A 21317-nucleotide genomic window follows, 5' to 3' on the forward strand; every position below is an offset into this window, starting at 1 on the left:
CGTTATAGCATCCCGTACACGATCACACTATATAACAACTCTCGCCTCAAGTTATATCATCCCCTATTACTCAGGCTATCGGGTAAGAAGGTCAATCTACCCCTCAAGGAAGACCCCAACACCCCACATAACCCTCCCCATCCCATCCCATCCCATCCCCACCCATTCCAACCAATCTTAAGCATTCACCAATTCTTGAAGAAGGTGAGATTTTCACCCCTCCACTAACGGCATGTCTCGTCGCCTGCAGCACTCCCTTGGGGACCATTCAGCCCCAAATAATTCAATGACGTCATACGGAACCAACAAGGGACTATCTGACTTATCCGGACTTGTCGACGTAACACTCGGGACAAATCAACCTTGACCTTAATTCAATGGCAACATTCCACAACATTCTATACACCAACAGGATATTCCAATCTGAAAACGCATTCAGTGGGCGACTGTCTACACGTCTCTACGCATATGTGACCAGTACTGAGTCGCTGGCAACCCAGCGATTGTAAAACAAATCGATGTTTTACTAAAGGATGCATTTAACTCAATTTGTCCACAAAAAACCACCACTTTCAATCTAATATGCATCTTCTTGTCCTTTGGTGCGTTAAATGACCATTTATGGACATATTTCATGCATGCTCAAAAGGGAACACTGGTCCCTAAAGCAATCATAATATGCAATACCGCTTAAAGCTGAAGGCAAAAATGAAACACCCTCTGTTCCAGAAGATACAGTACAACCAGAAATTATTGAGAATTTAAGATTGTAATTTTTTTTTAAATTTTCACTCATTACTCACGTATTAAATGTGAATATTAGCAGAACATAACTCCAGATTCAAAGACAGGTGAACAGTTAGTATGTTGTCAAGTCACCATGGGCAGCAATGCAGGCTTCAATGCGGCGGGGCATATTACTGATCAAAGAAGTTAGAAAGTCGTGGTCCATGCTGTCCCAATATCGGACCATCTCTTCTTTCATTTCAGCAATATTTGGCAGATTTTTCTTATTGGATTTAGGTCAGGGCTATAGCTTGGCCAATCTAATAATGTCATATTTTGGGTCCGAAACAAGGCCTGTGAATGCTTTGAACGATGTTTTGGGTCGTTGTTCTGCTGGAAAATCCAAAACTTTCCATAGAACACGTGAGCAGATGGAAGTAAATGTCCCTCGAGAATATCTGTGTACCGCTCACTGTTCATATTCCCTTCAAATACACAGAGTGGCGTTGCCCCTAACACAGATATGCCACCCCACACGTTAAATTTTGGACTGTACTTTGGGCGCTGATACAAAGGTTTTTCAGTTTGTTTGGTCCAGAATTTCAGGGTATTAGGAAACAGCCACACAGAACTTTCATCTGAGAAAATCACATTGTCCCAGTTAAAATTTCTATGCTGTAAGCACCAGTTCAACCTTCGCTCCTTTTGTTCAGGTTTCATGATCGGTGATGGAATTCCTCGACGTTTCTGCCAACCCATTGCATGCAGCTCAGTTCTAATTGTCTCCTTACAGACAGCCACAGTTCCTCTATCAATCATATCCAGCCTTAAGTTTTCTAAACTCCTTCGTTTGTTTTTAGAAACAAGAATACCAAGCCGCCTCCTGTCACCGACAGTCAATTTTCTGGGCCTACCTGCGCCTCCCTGGTGCTCAATGCCATATCCATTTGCAATATTTTTCAAAACACGATAAACAGTGGACAAAGGGATGCCTGTTCTACTTGAAATCACTTTAACTGATCTGATGTCCGTGTTATAATACAGTTATTTCTAAAATCAACTTCCTCTTCTCTAAATTACCCATACTGAGGATCACTTAAAATGTCGTCTGCTAGCATGTAAACAAAGGGGGATAACTCTTCATAAACTAATGCAAAAGGATTAATGGAGTTGTCTCTCTTGAATGAAACCACGTACTTGATAGCTGGTCAAGGTTGTTTATACTAGAAATCCAATTAAACATATTCCTAGAATTCTCAATAATTTCTGGTCATACTATAAATGAAAACCACCTTTTAAAATGTTCAGCCACGGGGGCATAACTACGGGGTTTCATACAACCCGCTTCTTTAAGAAATCGATCTGGCATGGTTTCTTGGGGTAAAGAGTGAGTATAGTTTGACGACGCTTTTATCATTCGAACATTGGGGACATCTGAAATGGGGCGGACAAATCGTACCCATGTTGGGAATCGAACCCGGGTCTTGACGAGCGAACACTTCAAACACAACGCAATCAGAACGTCCCCTTGGCATACAGAACGAACGCTTTAACCACTAGACTAACGCACAGTTAAGAAAGTTGGGTCAAAGGGTTCGGCTTCAATTAACCCGGAAGCTCATGTTTCGTTGGACGCCATTTAGGTTCAGGATCGGAACGTATCTATTTTCACTATCTCAGAATTTGCATGTCAAAAGAGTGAGGTTGACGGAAATATCCGATTATTGCGGAGTGATGAGATACGTTTTTCCAATTCACTTGATGACGAGGTTGCACATTTTTATCTCAAGTCCCGAGGAACATGCATTTCATATAGCATTTTTACATACAATTATGTTCATCGTATCCTGAATAGTGTTATTGATGCGATACACAAATCCAACACGCTCGACATGGCAACACGATAAATATGCAAATGAGGTCACAGAGCCGGAACTACTTTCACTAAGCTCAACACAGATACGATGTAATCTTGTTCAACGAGCAGTTGCCAGAGGTTCCCGGTGAGTGTTGGTAAAAAAGTCCCACTGGGTATGCTGCTGTTGGTATGAATGTTTGTCTGCAAATGTTTTCGCGTGTTAAAACAAAGGGAGGTGTTCGGAATACAGATGGGTTGACGAAAGCAGCTACGTCACAAGGGACAGTGTGGCGAGTGGTTGATAATATGAGCATGAGCACGCTATCGAGACAGGGTTACAAACACACGCACGAACGCACGCAAGCACGCACGCACGCGCACATACACTAGTCGATTTACTTCAGACACTCGGCTATGACGGTGTACCTAACACGGTTGTAGTCGTTCCATATACAACCAAACCTCATTTATCTGGAAGGAGTGAGTTAAGTTTAACGCCGCACTCAGCAATACTCCAGCTATATGGCGGCGGTCTGTACATAATCGAGTCTGTACCAGACAATCCAGTGATCAACAGCATGAGCATCGATCTGTGCAATTGGGAACTGATGACGTGTCAACCAAGTCAGCGAGTCTGACCACCCGATCACATTAGGGTTACTGAAGGGTCATTCTAACCCGGACAATCACGGGTTTATCCGGATGGAACCGGTCCAGGGGAATCGTTCCCACATGGCCCAACCTTCGTACAGGGAACACTCAGGTTTACACATCCTCGGTAACGAGGTCCATTCTATCAAGGTTTCTCTCTGTACGGCCTAATTATACAATATCTGACAATAACCTACCGATAAGTAAATAAAGTTATGTTCAAAACACAGACTCTAACATTATGAAACAAAACACAGACTCTAACATTATGAAACAAAACACAGACTCTAACATTATTGAACAAAACAGTAACTCTAACATTATGAAACAAAACACAGACTCTATCATTATTGAACAAAACACAAACTCAAACATAATTAAACAAAACACAAAGTCTAACATTATGAAACAAAACGCAAATTCTAACATTAAAAAAACCGCAAACATTAATCTAGAGAGACAAGTGAGCACTGAGGTTAGCCAAGTCAAGTCACATTAATGTCAAACGTGTATTGACTATATAAACAATGCAACATTATACGGCTACACTTGAGAGTATTGATTAACGCTGGCCATATGAAGCTTGGTATTAATGTTTTTGGGGGTAAACATAGACATGTGATAATATCCAGCATATCAGATTATTAATCTATAAGTGCATTATTGTGTAGGCTGTATCAGAAGGGTGTGGATCTGTTTTAACAGTGGATCTGGAAACATGTTCATGGTGGTGTAGTTGCAAGCTGTTACTGTTTGAAAGATACCATTCGTTCTGGTTCTCATATTCTTGGTAACTTGATGGCAACCAGTATCTGTCATAAAAACAGTTTCGTCAAACAGGCAATGGATATGTGTGAGATAGGAAAAGAGGGGAGAGTAAGGGTGGAGGAGAAAGTGGGGGGTTGGGGCGGAGGAAGAAAATGAGAGAGAAGGGGTAGAGAGAGAGAGGGGGGGGGACAATGAGAGAAGGGGTTGGCTGGGGGTGAACTGGTGAGGAAGCAAGAGGGTAGAACATTTGTACCGTTTGTACGATGTTCAAGTGAGTGGCTGTCGGGGTGGCTGAGAGAAAGATTTCGGGAAAGCGGATCAAATGTAGATTTTAGAGAGTCAGTAAAGTTTTACGCCGCTTTTAGCAATATTCCAGCAATATCACGGCGGGGGACACCAGAAATGGGCTTCACACATTGCACCATATTGGGAATCGAACCCGAGTCTTTGGCGAAAGTTTTAACCACAATGCTCCCACACCGCCCCTACCCCCACCCGAAAAACTTCCTGATATTGTAGATCATAAAAACAATTTCACAAGGTGGAGCTTTCGGGAACAAGTCCGTTATGCATTATGGAGCCGACTAGCGATTTATCAAAAGGAATACCTAATGTCAGTTTTAGGGGCGGTGAGGTAGCCTAGTGGTTAAAGCCTTAGCTCGTCACGCTGAAGACCCGGGTTCAATTCCCTCCTTGGTACAGTGTGTGAAGCCCATTTTATGGTGTCCCCTGCCGTGATATTGCTGGAATATTGCTTAAAGCGGCGTAAAACCAAACTCACTCATGTTAGTTTTGTATAATATTCCTGCACACATCTAATGCCGCTTAACCAATCATGCCGAATGACGATACATGGTCTATTGATGTTTTCTCTGTACAGCTGTTTGCCTCGATAGTCAACGGGATTGTGTAACAGAATATTTGCCTATAAATGGGCATTGGAAATATGCACATATAAAACTCATTGTATTCCATCTCAATCGTCCAAGTGGCCATGCCTCTGCTCGTGAATCATAACCACACTTTATTTGCATAGTGAAGTGATCACATTGTTGGTTATATTAGGATTTATTTGAGGGACATCCCTACAAATGGTTGACAAGGTCGCTGTATGTGTAGCTTTGTCATCTCATCGTGGATATCCGGAGAGTTATAGACACAATCGAATTCCGAATGTGTTCTTAACGCGCCATTTTGCGCATAGGAATTGCTTTCTAACTTTATGTATCGCCCGCGGCAAATCAAATGCTACAATATCTTCTATATGTTCAAACATATATGCAGGATGCATTATATTTAAATATTTCATTCGTTCAAACAACGAGATCAAGTCATCAGAGGTCATGGAAATCATGCAATAAAGCATGATATTTTCTTTAACCGTATATGTTGAATGTTCATTACACAAACAAGGACATTTCCTTTTTAACGGTAATTCGGTCAGTTAAAGGATATGGTGTTTTGATGTGTTTGGAGCAGGGGGATAAAAACCTAATTATTAATGTATTACAACCCGGGCTCTGTGTTCGTCTGGAACACCAGGTGTGACGAATAGACTGGTGAGATGTGACTTGCCCGTTTCAAAATAACGATTTTCGTCTTAATGTTTCAATGGAGTTTCTTCTAGATGCGTCAGTGATTAACTGCTCCGTATATATCCACGGTATGGGCTTACGAGGAACACGTCTTGGCCCTTACTGAGTATGTATACAGTTCAAAGTGACGTAAATTATTGACAAGTGCATTGAGGTTTTGGGCGGATCGATACAACAACAGTGAAGTGTCGTATAGAGAGAGTTCGGTGTTTACAATACTTTCAATGTCTGTATTGATTATCTGGAATGTGAAATAACAAACAATCAACATTGTATATATGTATGTCATTGACACGAGGAACTACCTACATCATTCGTATTGCATTGATGGTGTGATGGATAGCATTGTAATACAAGACGTTAAGTTTAACACGCTTTGAAGAAGTTAAGTCAGTCGGATACTTATTTATTTAAACTACGACTAAATGTGTTCCTAGGTTTTTAAGCAGCAACCAGCAGTTATGTATTTGAGACTTGCATTACTTCGGGTTTTTCTCAAACATTTAGCTGGCACGTAGGGAAAAAAATGGAAAAATGGTAATAGCAGGGATTAACCCAACGCGGGGATTAACCCAGCCCACCCACTCACTCACTCACTCACACTGACCCACTCACTCACTCTCACACTCTCACTCACTCCCACAATCTCATTCATTCACTCACTCACTCACACTCTAACAATCTCTCACTCAATACATTACTAAGTAACATTTTTTTTAACAATAAATGACAACTTGTTTGGTGTATACACCTGGAATACAATCAAACACCCTTTCTCTATATTTCCATATGATAAATCATTTGTTTACTACATTGGGACATACTCATATTGACAAAAAAAACACCACTGATTTAATATATTAATGACATGTTTTGAAATATATGTAGCCAAGAAAATAATATGCTTAAATCATATTCAAATGTACGCCCACAGCCAACAAGTATTCCATCGCATACCTCTCTTCTGTGACGTCACAGTTATCATAATTTGTCATTTTTTAAAATCACAATTTATTCATGCTAAATTGTAGAATATTTAGTCCATGAATCAATATATACATGAATTAATTGAGCATGTATGTAAGCGTAAAGCGATACATTACAAGTTGGCGTATGCCGAGTAATTGTGCTTTCCGCTTTTGAACATATACTGACCGAAACAAGTTAGGGATCATGATGTTTTTTGTGGATATTCATTCATTTTGAATACTGATGAAACGGTTCATAGATTTCCACCCCCACTCCTACATACTCCCTGTATTCATGAGCCCTATTCTTCCTGCAGTACACTGAATTCATTGTGTATGTGGTGTGACTGGCTATGACGTACATATTACGCTGTTCAGCATAATAAACACAGGCTGGGCATGTCAACGATGTACACAGATGGTTGTCTGGTTGGTGCTTTTTCTCGCACTCCCAATATTTCAACTACATGGCGGCGGTCTGTAAATAATCGAGTCTGGACCAGGCAATCCAGTGATGAACATGAGCATCGATTTACTCCTTTGGGATACGATGACGTGTGTCAACCAAGTCAGCGAGCCTGACCACCCGATCCTGTTAGTCGCCTCTTACGAAAAGCATAGGTTACAGATGACCAATTCTAACCCGGATCTCTCACGAATATGGACACAGGTGGTAGCTAGTGGACATTTGAAAGAAGCAGACATTTCAGAAATGTTTTTGTTGAGTAACTATTAAAACGTTTATCAAGCACAAACCACACAGACGCAAGCAACTTATATCTAAAACACGAACATCACAAAGCTATTCCTCGCACGTTCTGGAAATATATAAGTAATTGTAGAAAAGTTTGATCATTGTGATCAAACCTAGATATTCCCTAAAAATTAATGCACCACGCAAAAACAGAAATATCGATCTAAATCTTCAACGAGAATTTTCACACTCGTATCCGACGACGGGTAAATTAAGCGAAAGTCAAAACTGCGAGAACCGATTTACAAAAGCGTAAACTGTAGTGCATTTGAAAGAAATATGTTTATCTGTTTTGCAAATACTTCATGGTGTAAGCATTTACTCTGTTTTCTACGCTGAAGTTTGGTCAATGACATAGCGTATATGGACATCTATAGTACTGTTTGTTTGTTGTTTGTTTTTTGTTTGGCGCCACAAACAGCAGTATTCCATCTATCTGATACGTCTGAGCATGCACTAGTTGCGTGGATATGTGCGCTATATAAATATCCTATAATAATGATAATAATATTATTATAATAAATACGTCTGGACCAGACAATCTTATGATTAACTTTATGAGAATCTATCTACGTAATTGGAATACGATGACATGCGTCTATCAAGTCAGCGAGCCTGACCCCCCGATCCTGCTAGTCGCCTCTTACGACAAGCATGGGTCACTGAAGACCAGGTCCTATCCATGTCTTCACGGGAAGATATAATCATGGCTTGCTGAAGACCAGGTCCTATCCGTGTCTTCACGGGAAGATATAATCATGGCTTGCTGAAGACCAGGTCCTATCCGTGTCTTCACGGGAAGATATAATCATGGCTTGCTGAAGACCAGGTCCTATCCGTGTCTTCACGGGAAGATATAATCATGGCTTGCGGAAGACCAGGTCCTATCCGTGTCTTCACGGGAAGATATAATCATGGCTTGCTGAAGACCAGGTCCTATCCGTGTCTTCACGGGAAGATATAATCATGGCTTGCTGAAGACCAGGTCCTATCCGTGTCTTCACGGGAAGATATAATCATGGCTTGCGGAAGACCAGGTCCTATCCGTGTCTTCACGGGAAGATATAATCATGGCTTGCTGAAGACCAGGTCCTATCCGTGTCTTCACGGGAAGATATAATCATGGCTTGCTGAAGACCAGGTCCTATCCGTGTCTTCACGGGAAGATATAATCATGGCTTGCTGAAGACCAGGTCCTATCCGTGTCTTCACGGGAAGACATACTCATGGTTTGCTGAAGACCAGGTCCTATCCGTGTCTTCACGGGAAGATATAATCATGGCTTGCTGAAGACCAGGTCCTATCCGTGTCTTCACGGGAAGATATACTCATGGCTTGCTGAAGACCAGGTCCTATCCGTGTCTTCACGGGAAGATATACTCATGGCTTGCTGAAGACCAGGTCCTATCCGTGTCTTCACTGGAAGATATAATCATGGCTTCCTGAAGACTAATTCTAACCCAAATAAAGCAGAACTATGGTGTGGCATTGTTTAACATTGTGGGTCAGTGGATACAGTTTTGCAAATAAACTCAACAAAAGTTTTAGTATCAGAATACATTTCTGTACACACAATAAAAGTAAACCACTACAAAACAAATCACCTTAAATAGTCGTGATACCTAACTTATTTGCTTCAGTATATGTCGAGTTGAGCCACAGCCGAACTGGAATTGCAGGATGAACTATTCTATATAAACTATGTATCATACTGCGGTTAATGAATAAATACATTACCTAGAAATCTACCTGAAATACAAATAAACTAAACTGACGTACAAAAGAAACTACACACCTGGTGTTTTGGGATTATTTGAAAAGTGCTGTGATATTGACTGGCAACTTCGCACTTGGGCACGATATCTGTGGTGTTTTGGCAACGTCTGTGACTTATATATCGCTGTAAAAACTCTTTTCAAAACATTTACGTCGCTTTTTGGAAAGTAATCCAAAAGCACCAGGTGTCTACTTTCTTTTGTACGTCAGTATATAAATAAGTCAACACATGTCCAAATTAAGTAGTGGGTTTTGTTTCTTATATCCTGTAATTTAAATGGGGCACGGGAGGCTAAGTCGTCTAAAGTAGTTGCTATGCAGAGTTGCGCCCCGTTGACGTGATAGGAACCACTGATCATGGATTCCAATCCTGATTATGCTTCTAGGTGTGTCATACCCACGCTTGTGGTTTCACCTTACTGTAACATGTCTACGTCATGTTTTACGTCACTCCTACTGAAAAATGTTTCTAAACATTCCAAATTCACTCAACGACCACTCGTTCCTTCTATACACAGGACGGAATCTGTTGCCCCGAGCTCTGATATGTGAGTTCCATACGTGCCCTGTTTCGTGATGGTCTCAATCACTCTGATATACACGTTAGATGGGACGTGTGTTGCCCCGAGCGTTGACCTATACTCCTATAACAAATGCGCGTTGTGAGATGATGATCAGCACATATGGATTTTTCTCATTAGGACGTTGCCGTAACAGACGTCACCGTAGCTGTCGTTACTCACTACATCACACCAGCCAAGTTCAACTGCACATCAACCAAGTTCACCTGTACACCAACCACGTTCAACTCTACACCAACCACATTAAACTATACACCAACCATCTTAAACTGCACATCAACCAAGTTCAACTGCACACCAACCAAGTTCAACTGTACACCAACCACTTTAAACTGCACACCAACCAAGTTCAATTGTACACCAACCACCTTAAACTGTACATCAACCAAGTTCAACTGCACACCAACCACCTTCAGCAGTACATCAACCAAACGGTTACCTACATGTTACCAAGTACGTCTTCTTGCACTTTAATCTTTACTGACTAAGAGCAAGTATTTCCGTCAACACAGTGGCTCCACTCTCTGGAGGAAGAGGCTGATCAAGTAACGCCATGGTATACATTTTACATACATTATCACACCACGATCCCAAACGCCCGCCAACACTCCTGTCTCCCAGGGCAATCTGGATGGCCTACGACGAGCCAGCAGTTATTTAACACTGACAGATATGGAGATATTTCCCAGCAACATACCAATTAGTGTTAAACAGACAACCCAAGGATGATCCAAGGAAATTAATTACATTAAGAAATCCATTATTTAGAGTATTACAAACTGGGGAATATGAACGACTTTGGAAATGAACCAATGGTAACACCGTGGAAAGTCTGACTGATGACTCAGTACTATTGTGATGCCAATAAGCCTTCTACGACTTGGCAAATCGATTGTGCTCATGGCTATGTAATTGTCAGACATATTGACATACTGATGTATGTTCCGAACAAATGATGTGAAATTTCAACAACGGGTCATTAAACTGGAGTAGCGCTTATTAAGGTCTGTATGACCTGGGTGATTTTTGTTCCCTTGGCGTGAGCATATGGCAAGTCAGTGCAGTGTTGAATTATCGCTATGACAAAGAAGCAAGCTTTTAGTCGCTTTCTGCACAGATGAGGCACAGCGATGATTGAGTCACGCTAATAGCTTTAAGTGAGCGGGTGTTCCGCAACTTCAGATATGTGAAAAAGTCATGTAGTGTAATGTACGTAGCTTCCATTAGAGCCTATCATAAAAAGCATCCTTCGCTGCTCAACAAGGACCTATAAACGGTGCACTTTGCTTTAAACGCCGTTTTGAATAATAATTCAATTTATAAGCACAAACTGGCTTCGATGGAAGATATTGCTGGGTGGAGATCAAGCGATATCTCCTGGAAGATATCACTGGAAAAAAATTGCATACCCGCGTCATACCACTGTGACGTCATAGTTATCATGACGTAAAGATTTTGGATGATTTAGCATCCTTTCCTTGTGTCTGTTGACATCAAATATCCCGAGATATGTTTATCGACTCGTTGTTTGTTTGAGCAATATTCCAGCTACATGACGGTTGATCCAATGATCCAGTGATTCACATCTTGAGCATCGAGCTGGTCATTTGAAATTCGATGGCATGCATCAAACACGTCAGCGAACCTGACCACCCCGATCCCGTAAGTTGACCCTTACGACAAGCATGAGCTTGCTGGGCACCGATTCTTCACGGGTTATTAGAACGGATAGAATCCATAAGTCTGCAACATCTAATTTAATGTCCTTGTGACAACCCGAATCTTAAACTCCTGATATTTGGGTTAATTTGGACAGTGATACCCTCAACGAATGGATCTGGTATTCGAAAAGGATAAATGTTTGTCAAGACAAGAGATGCTATGTCTAGACCAGAGACGTTATGTCTAGACCAGAGATGTTATGTCTAGACCAGAGATGTTATGTCTAGACCAGAGGTCTTATGTCTAGACCAGAGGTCTTATGTCTACGCCAGAGGTGTTATATCTAGACCAGAGATGTTACGTCTAGACCAGAGATGTTATGTCTAGACCAGAGGTCTTATGTCTAGACCAGAGGTCTTATGTCTACGCCAGAGATGTTATATCTAGACCAGAGATGTTATGTCTAGACCAGAGATGTTATGTCTAGACTAGAGATGTTATGTCTAGACCAGAGATGTTATGTCTAGACCAGAGATGTTATGTCTACGCCAGAGATGTTGTCTAGACCAGAGATGTTATGTCTAGACCAGAGGTGTTATGCCTAGACCAGAGATGTTATGTCTACGCCAGAGATGTTATGTCTAGACCAGAGATGTTATGTCTAGACCAGAGGTGTTATGTCTAGACCAGAGATGTCTAGACCAGAGGTTTTTTATGTCTAGACCAGAGGCCTTATGTCTAGACCAGAGATGTTATGTCTAGACCAGAGATGTTATGTCTAGACCAGAGGTTTTATGTCTAGACCAGAGGTATTATGTCTACGCCAGAGATGTTATGTCTAGACCAGAGATATTATGTCTAGACCACAGATATTATGTCTAGGCAAAAAACTTAATGTGAAAACTAGAGATATTACGTCTAGACCAGAGATATATCCGACCTGGTCGGTCATAACATGGAATTCATCAGTACCTACAGAAATGCAACACATTATATTATTCAAATTACACAGATTTTAAAAAAGAGATAAAATGACGAGTTACTATCGCCTGGTTGGCACGCGGCACGGGGGTACCCCAACACACAACTTCTACAGACTAGAACAACAAAGTTCACATGGTTCGTTGGACAGATGATCCCGTATTTCGGTAACATGCACGGGTTGGTCTGATCGTGCCTCGAAACGTCCACACATGACACCAGATTATTACTGGTACGATAAACTGTACGTGACAATATACTTCTCAAAAGTAGTTAGAACACCATAGAAATTATACAAATCGAAGGCAGCTAAGGACAACCTTAAATGATGCTACTAAATACCAGTTACTTACAGTTCGGAAATTATACAGCTCAAAAGAAGTTAAAGATTATACGATTCATAGCACAACAGATCAACTATCGTAGTGTGAACGTATCGGATGGTTCTTAACGCCTTTTGATCAGTACGCTTTATTTATGCAATAGAACTTTTTGTTCAAAATCAAAATGTCATTATTTTTCGGGAAAATATGAAAATGTCCGTTTGCTGAAATTCAAAGGACGAGTAACTCTTAAATATGCAGATACCCTAAGATGTGACTGACAGTATGTTTTCAACATTTAGGGGAGTGAGTGATATGTGGTTTTACGGCGCTTTAAGCGATGTACCAGGCCCCGAGGTTATACAACTTTCCTGAGTACGATCTCATGCTCAAATCCTGTTTCGTGCTCAACTCAGAACTCAGAAATTGAGTTGAGCACGAAAATTTGTTTATAACCTCGGGGCCAGGAATATCAAAACGGAGGACACCATGAGTGTAGTCATGTGACCAACCTAATGACGTCATAATGAAAGCGACGTCATACGTCGCTTACGTCAGTCTTGTTCTGTGCACTTCATGCCCAGTCCTTTGTCAGGACTAGGGCTATTGTTTTAATTAAATGTTCCAAACATTTCATGAGTCTGTTGTTGGTCACAATGACGTAGGTTTCCCAAAAGTGGACATTGCACCAATGTAAGAATCGAACCCGGATATTTCATGTGACGAGCCACTAAGAACCACTAAGCTACCAACTGTAATTTATCCCAAGTATGATAAAAACTATGTTGTTATGGACCTAACTGACCGATTTCAAAGACTGAGAACACATTTCCATAAGCAATATTTACCAAAGATTCATGATCCGTAACTTTTCCAGTTCAGTATATATGAGCAGCTGCAGGAAAATAACGCTGATCAGTTAAGCCTGTGATTATATTGATCATAACGGTTAGGTCTATCGGCAAGATTAAGCCAATGGATAAGAACGGTAGTCGGACAAAGATACAAAGGTCAGGTAGGTACTAATATCTACGGCATGCAACTGTCAAAATCTGCCCTTATATTCTCAAATGGGAAAATATATTTTATTTATCAACTATTGACTGTACCGTGTCATAAAATAAACTGGGGATATTTATATATTTAATACTTATGTATCTAGATCTATCTCATAACTTTCCTTAAGTTCTGTATGCGTCGGATAGCTCTGAAATGATTGGTTTACCTTTAACTCAATAGATAGTGGATACTGTTATGTTTATTGTAAACAGGCGATACTAAACGATATGTGTGCCTGTTTACTAATTCAAGTGATGAACAAAAGTGGCGCTGGCCTCTTTAGGGATCATGTCAAAGTCAACCTTCGGTAATCTGGGATCTCACTGCATTATCCGTTACGTTACTACATTAGACTTTACTGCATTATCCGACACTGCAGTGGGCGTTCTGCATGCGACGATACTGCATGAGACGTTACTACATTATCCGATACTGCACGAGACGTTACTCCATTATCCTATACTGCATGAGACGTTACTACATTATCCGATACTGCATGAGACGTTACTACATTATCCGATACCGCATGAGACGTTACTGCATTATCCAATACTGCATGAGACGTTACTCAATTATCCGATATTGCATAAGACGTTACTGCATTATCCGATACTGCATGAGACGTTATTGCATTATCCGATTATTGCATGAGACGTTACTGCATTATCCGATTATTGCATGAGACGTTACTGCATTATCCAATACTGCATGAGACGTTACTCCATTATCCGATACTGCATAAGACGTAACTCCATTATCCGATATTGCATAAGACGTTACTCCATTATCCGATATTGCATAAGACGTTACTCCATTATCCGATACTGCATAAGACGTTACTGCATAAGACGTTACTCCATTATCCGATATTGCATAAGACGTTACTCCATTATCCGATACTGCATAAGACGTTACTCCATTATCCGATACTGCATGAGACGTTACTCCATTATCCGATATTGCATAAGACGTTACTCCATTATCCGATACTGCATAAGACGTTACTCCATTATCCGATATTGCATAAGACGTTACTCCATTATCCGATATTGCATAAGACGTTACTCCATTATCCGATATTGCATAAGACGTTACTGCATAAGACGTTACTCCATTATCCGATATTGCATAAGACGTTACTCCATTATCCGATACTGCATAAGACGTTACTGCATAAGACGTTACTCCATTATCCGATATTGCATAAGACGTTACTCCATTATCCGATACTGCATAAGACGTTACTCCATTATCCGATACTGCATGAGACGTTACTCCATTATCCGATATTGCATAAGACGTTACTCCATTATCCGATACTGCATAAGACGTTACTCCATTATCCGATATTGCATAAGACGTTACTCCATTATCCGATATTGCATAAGACGTTACTCCATTATCCGATATTGCATAAGACGTTACTGCATTATCCGATACTGCATAAGACGTAACTCCATTATCCGATATTGCATGAGACGTTACTGCATTATCCTATACTGCATAAGACGTTACTCCATTATCCGATATTGCACGAGACGTTACTACATTATCCGATATTGCATGAGACGTTACTCCATTATCCGATACTGCATAAGACGTTACTGCATTATAAGAGTGAGTGAGTGAGTGAGTTTTGGTTTTACGCCGTTTTTAGCAATATTCCAGCAATATCACGACGGGTGACACCAGAAATGGGCTCCACACATTGTACCCATGTGGGGAATAGAAACCGGGTGTTCGGCGTCACGCTGCATTATAAGATACTGCATGAGACGTTACTGCATAAGACGTACCTGTACTAGATGTTCCTGCATTATACGCTGGTGTTATAGCATGGTATCACGTGCTGTAAATATATACAATGTAGATTCCTAACACAAGGTTTTTACAATCCCAAAACACTTGTCTGCATCATGTTATTATGGAACAAAAAACGGGACTACATACTAACACCATGACCATTAAACATAGCAAATATCACTTATACTGGACAAAAATGGCCAAGGGCAATGAATATTTGGGGATATTTCCAGACAAAACAGGGCACCACATTTCATAGAATCTTCTCATAAATATTCACGAACCCTCTCCTTTGGTTTCGTATCTTCCACAACCGTTTATCATCTTTTGTAAATGTGTAAACTTCGTGATAACAGCTTACCTCAATTAAATTTTATCCTACCATGTAACGTATGTATGCTCGTTTGTTTTTCTTCCCGTCAGTGTGGACAATTTCAACAATTTCATTTCATGGTTTATGATACGGCATGTAGATCAAAACGTTTGATAATACACAGCTGTTGTCTGCATCCTCATCAGCCAGACTCCAATGATCATCTGCTGGACTGTTCCACTCCAGTGGCCGTTTGCACATGTTGGGCGTAGCTAACGTCAGGCGTAACACACTACGTCAGGCTTAGCAGCGCCCTCCTCTTACACGTCATGCACAACGTCGGTTAAGCCTAGGCGTTACTACGCCCGACTTAACGGATTTACGTCGAGGCGCAGTGTGCTATTTTTAGATTTTCGAACGTTTTTAAACCACCGGTAAAAGGCGCGAAACAACTTCGCGGTACATCCGTTTCAGCCGTAATCATGGAAAGCCAAAGAAAACCGAGAAAACCCAACTTTACCGATGGATCCTGATGGTGAAATAACATGGACTTTCAAAATAGACTTCGTCGTAAATGTCGCCATTTTTGACACATTACGAAATGACGATTCACAGCGTTATTTGGTGTATGTTTTTAAATGTTCAAATGAGATAATTACTACTCAGAAGTATTGAACTTCAAAAATAGCACTGATATCAGGTTTTCATGAAATCACTAATGATCATTCTGAAAATACACTTGTAAACACGAACGCCGAAGTGCGCTTTCCGGCATATTGGATAGTCTTTACAAAATCACGTTTCGCGAAGGCCGGTATTGAGACGCCAATTACATCACGTATATATATCACATTCAGCTGCGACAAATGCATCACTGAATTTCCCATACATTTTAGAATCAAATTATAAATGGTCTTTGTCACCAATATCAACTGTCTTGATAAAATGAAACGAAAGATATTGCGTGTGAAAATTCCAAACTACCGGTTTAACGTTACGTCCGGGCGCACATTTTACTTACGCCCGGACTAGAATTTACGCCCGACATATGCATACGGCCACAGAAGTGGAGAACATCACTCTGTGGGTTCAACTTAAAGAGGACGTTTTCAAGTGTACACATCTCGTATGTTGACACAATGGAGAGTGAGTGTGATTTTACCCCGCTGTTAGAAATATTCTAACTCGGAGTGGGACAACTGAAATGAGCTTCATGTCTGTGTTGGTAATCGAGCCCAGGTTTTGGTGTGGCGAGCAAACGCTTTAACCACTAGCCTATCCCACCGCTCAGAGCATGAAGTTAAGCCCGATTTAAGCAAAGTTACAGCAATATCGCGGCAGGGGACACCAGAATTTAGCTTCACACATCGTACCCATGTGGGGAATCGAAACCGGGTTATTGTTGTGACGAGCAAACGCTTTAACCATTATCCCAACGATCCGGGCAAGTAGTGAGTTCAGTTTTACGCCACTTTTAGCAATATTCCAGCAATATTCCAGCAATATCACGTCGGGGGACACCAGAAATGGGCTTCACACATTGTAGCCATATGGGGAATCGAACCCGGGTCTTCGGCGTGAAGAGCCAACGCTTTAACCACTAAGCTACCACACCGCCCCTCCTGGCAAGTAGAAGTTTGGGAGACAACAAACCCTGGCGTCAGTTTAATTGCTCCAACCAACGTGCCTTCAAATAAAATACTTTCCCTGCAAACCATGTTTTGGTGAACACGCAAGACATAACATTCGACACACCCGAACTGGCTACAGATCACTTTGAGACAACCTCAAGACCAGTCCACCATTAAGGAGAACAGTTTGTCATTCGCTGTATTTAAAACGGGAAAACAACTACATCGTCTTAAAGAAAGTGTATTCGAGTTAGTGGAGTTCGACTTAACAGGGTTTGAGCATTGGCATGTATATATAAAGTATAACAGACGGACAGAAAAAAGAAAAAGGAACGTATTTTCCTCATATATCGGAGTAACAGTATTCCTATGTGCAAACTGAGGACATTATTAATTAACCATTTATTCCGGAAACTGTCAGGTAACTATATACATGCACATACATTTATTAGATCCAATTCCAGAGTTGCTCGATATTAAAATATAGGTTATACGTGCTCGAGTGGCATTTTCCATCCCCAGCGGCATTCGACAGCAGAACCTGAAACGGTTGCAGGATTATAATAGAGTATCTATGTTGCACATCGGACCACTAGCTGCAGGTAACAGGTGTTGACGAAGCAGGGAGCTTGAAATTGGCAGTATACTGAACAAGAAAAGTTAGGCTTCATGACTACTGGGAGATAAAGTGAGTGAGTTTAGTTTTACGCCGTTTTTAGCAAAATTCCAGCAATATCACCAGAAATGGGCTTCACATATTATACCCATGTGGGGAATCGAACCGGGGTCTGCGGCGTGACGAGCGAACGTTTTAACCCATAGGCTATCCCCATCTCTCTCTCTCTCTCTCTCTCTCTCTCTCTCCTCTGTGTGTGTGTGTGTGTGTGTGTGTGTGTGTGTGTGTGTGTGTGTGTGTGTGTGCACAGTTTCAGGAATATGTCTCTGAAAAGTTCATGATCTCGAACGTTTATTGTTCAGTACAGATCATCTTTGATTTCGAAGTGTCTCCCAAGACAAACATCGGTTGGTGGGTATAGTGTTTGCTTGATCCTAAAGTGTTCTCGGTTCGATCCCCATTATTGTTGCAGAAATACTGCATTTTTGCCAATGGATGCAAATCACACGGTGTACAAGATAAGGGTGTCCACGTATTTGTCGTCGTCATAACATTTCGAGTGTACATAGATTTGTTTAAGGGGTCATTTCGTGAGTGGTAGTGCGTGGTCCTGTGCTTAGAACCCAGATCACATATCAGTTGAAGTTAAGCAACGAAGGGTGCGGAGAGTTCTTGGATGGGTGGCCGTATTCGGCAGCTTGACTCCTGAGAGTTTCTAGAACTTCAGTTCTGCCTCACAACGAAACTCGTATGGTTCATGTGGTCTCACCTTAGGCAAGTGAGTTTGTTCAAGAGTGCCTGTATTCACTCAGCAGAACATGGGTACCCGGCGGGACGTGACATGTGGCTATTAACCTTCTAGCGCCTCACAGACAGCTTAGGTTATCCAGGGTTAATAATGACCTAATTGTGCTTTGAGCAGGATATGAAGCCTGGAAAGGCGCGTTATAAATATTCAGCATTATTATTTAATATTAATTTTCTTTCAGTTTGAGGGCGTCTTGTAGCATATTGGTTGAAGCGTTCGCTCGTCACGCCGAAGGCAAGGTTCGAGTCTTCACATGGTGGGTACAAAGCGGGAGGCCCACTTTGCGAGAGTGATATTTCTGGAAAATTGATAAAAGTGGTACAAAACCGCCCACTCACTATTTCAGTAATTGATTAAAGCTGCATCTTTGGTCTGTGGAGAACCAACCGTGAAGTCTAATTTTATAAGTCTTATTTTGTAAATTCATGTTATGCGTAAATGAGCTTTTACAACGTTGATTATTGTACGTCAGTAACATAATGAAACCGTGCCCAAAGCAGGAAATTTCTCTAACAGCCACTGCCAATATCTCTGACAAACATTGTCAATCACTGTCACAAATACCAGCAAACACCCTGTTAACACTAATATGGCAATCCAGGTTCATGGTGGATGACACAAACCACAAAAAAAGAGAAGATCAAAAGAGAGGAAGTGTTTATGAAACTTTCTTAAAATTTAAAACATTTACCCAAGCTGACATTTGAAAATATTACGCGCTTGACACAGGTGTCTGACCTCCGTTTTAGGGGTGAAACGGTATACCGCGGTAACTTGCCTTCGGTTCGGTATACCGTAATGCAATCCCAAAAATAAAAAATCATTTTAATAACCTTTTTAAACCTTTTCTAAAATGTCTAGAAATCGAATCATTTTGTCAAAATCTATGCGTTTCTTTCCTTTTCCGCATTTTTATCATATCTTAACCGAACCGAAACGGACCCAACCGAAACGGACCCAACCGAAACGGACCCAACCGAAACGGACCCAACCGAAGGTCTTGTACCGCAATACGTACCGTACCGTGGTATGGGCGTACCGTTTCACCCCTACTCTGTTTTCATTTGGAAAAAAATGAGTTCGTTCGTTCGACAATTGTCGATTTGCATTATTTTGTAAATGATACTAATTTCAAATACATTGAAATGTTATCGACCTGTCCCTTACCAATGAAACCCAACGCTTAGTTTGGACAAACCCATCACCTAGGTGTTTCGGATCATATGAGTGTAATCCTGGTACCAGCGACAACTGCCAGCCAGACTCATCTCCTTTCACGAAAAAAACATGTGCAATTACCTACGTGAATTTACACATGATTCAGAAACGCCTATGATTCATATATGAATCACGTTCATGACAGATACGACACCCAGTAAACAGGATCCCTACTCTGTCGTGATTAGTCTGCTGCTGTATATAGGTGAGATCACGGCACACTTTCCTAGCGGTGTCACATTTAAAAACACAAATATGTGAATGATGATTCACATTATCGCTGGGGAGAAATGTTTTTATTTCCTGCACGTGATTCTATTTGTGACAAGAGCGTTTAAGAAATAAACAAAACTCTAACCATTCTAACCTAACTCTAAACACTAAACTCTAATCTCAGAATATTGTTCAACTTAGAATAAAAGTTGTTTAACAAACGATCATAGTTTCAAACCGCTATTATTTGTTTGTATTACAAGGGGGTAAGCGCAGTAGTTGGAACAGTGAAACAAATGCACGTGTGGTACGTGATGAGCGTTAACTAAGACCAAACCTACATGTTCTCGGTGTTTCATTTAATGTGCAATTGTGAGAAACCCCTTGTAATACAAACCAATAATAGCGATTTGAAACTATGATCGTTTGTTAAACAACTTTTCTCCTAAGTTGATTAAATTTCTGAGATTTAAATGTTCAGTTGGCAAGGTAAAATTATGAGGGTTCGCAATCTTAATTTCACTTTATTTGATTTACTTTTGTGTTTAAAGTGACATTCATCGGCACGTTTTCACTGCAAACAGACCACATGTATCAGTTTTCGCTAGTTTGTGTTTTTTAACGCCGGATTCAAAAATATTTACGTTGTATGATGGCAATCTGTAACGTATCAAGTCTGGACCACAAGTTCCAATGATTGACATCATGAGCATCGATCTAAGCAAAAGGGATCTGACAACATGCATTAACAAAGTAAGTGAGCCTGACGACCAGATACCCTTGTTGATTTCCTGCATGGGTTGCTAAAGACCAATAATTTTTTACCCCGGTTCTTAACGGGTCCTCCCCACTGTGTATTCGAAGGTGCATGTTGTTTCACATCCAAACTAGTGGTCAAAAGCATGAGCACCACAAGGGGGGGGGGGGGGGAGTATGATGTTGACATAGATATATAAATGAGTTTCCAGCACAAACATTTACGATGGTCTAATGCATTGGCAATTACATGAAAG

The 21317-nt window shown here is 40.9% G+C and overlaps 1 protein-coding gene across 3 annotated transcripts in view; it reads right to left on the reverse strand.

Annotated features, from left to right (window-relative positions):
- The window catches only part of LOC124273075, a 166417-nt gene that overhangs the window by 41317 nt on the left and 103783 nt on the right, over positions 1-21317 (reverse strand). The window lies entirely within an intron of this gene.

This window comes from Haliotis rubra, unplaced genomic scaffold (genome assembly GCF_003918875.1).
Source record: "Haliotis rubra isolate DU_JTF1 unplaced genomic scaffold, ASM391887v1 Scf176, whole genome shotgun sequence".
NCBI classification, from domain to species: domain Eukaryota; kingdom Metazoa; phylum Mollusca; class Gastropoda; order Lepetellida; family Haliotidae; genus Haliotis; species Haliotis rubra.